This window comes from Lygodium microphyllum, chromosome 6 (assembly GCF_053477565.2).
Source record: "Lygodium microphyllum isolate KBCC chromosome 6, Lygodium_microphyllum_v1.1.10, whole genome shotgun sequence".
In the NCBI taxonomy this organism is placed as follows: domain Eukaryota; kingdom Viridiplantae; phylum Streptophyta; class Polypodiopsida; order Schizaeales; family Lygodiaceae; genus Lygodium; species Lygodium microphyllum.
Genome location: NC_141140.1, coordinates 94,532,801 through 94,533,466, shown reverse-complemented (window position 1 = coordinate 94,533,466; position 666 = coordinate 94,532,801).

Here is a 666-nt window from a genome sequence, read left to right as displayed (position 1 = left end):
CTTGTGAGGCCGAGGAGCACACTTCCTCAATGATCGCCATGAATAACTCCAGCTCTGCTTTAGCTATATTGAATACCTCTTTCCCTTTACTTTTAAGGATACCATTCTTTTCATCTGCATTCTTGACACGACAATCTGTGATTGCATGTCCTTTCTTCTTGTAGTAGAAGCACTCTCCTTGAAACTTCTTCTTACCTTCCTTCTTCTTTTTGTCACCATCATTTTTGGTGGAGGAACCACCTTTGCCTTTTGCATTGGTAGAGAATGCAACATCTCCATTGTTGCTTCCTTCTCGGGCTTTTCGCCTCAACTCCTCCTCCAAAAATAATGCACAAAACTCCTCAAAACTCAAAGCTTGAGGTCTCACCTAAGTATTAAGGCAGTTACTAGTCCATCAAACTTTTTTGGAAAAATCCGAAGACACCTCTGAGCTAGCTCCTTGTTAGTCTTTTGTATCCTAGCACCAGCCATTTGGTTGCGCATATCCTTTATCTGAGTGATGAATGCTTCAGCTGTCTCTCCTTCAACAAACTTCTCTACTGTTAGTTGATTTTCCAAGTTTTAAATCCTTGTTTGGTTTCATGTTGCATACTGACTCCTCAATACAATCCAGGCCTCTGATGCTTTGGTTGTATGCTGAATCAAAGTTAGAACACTATCAGAACA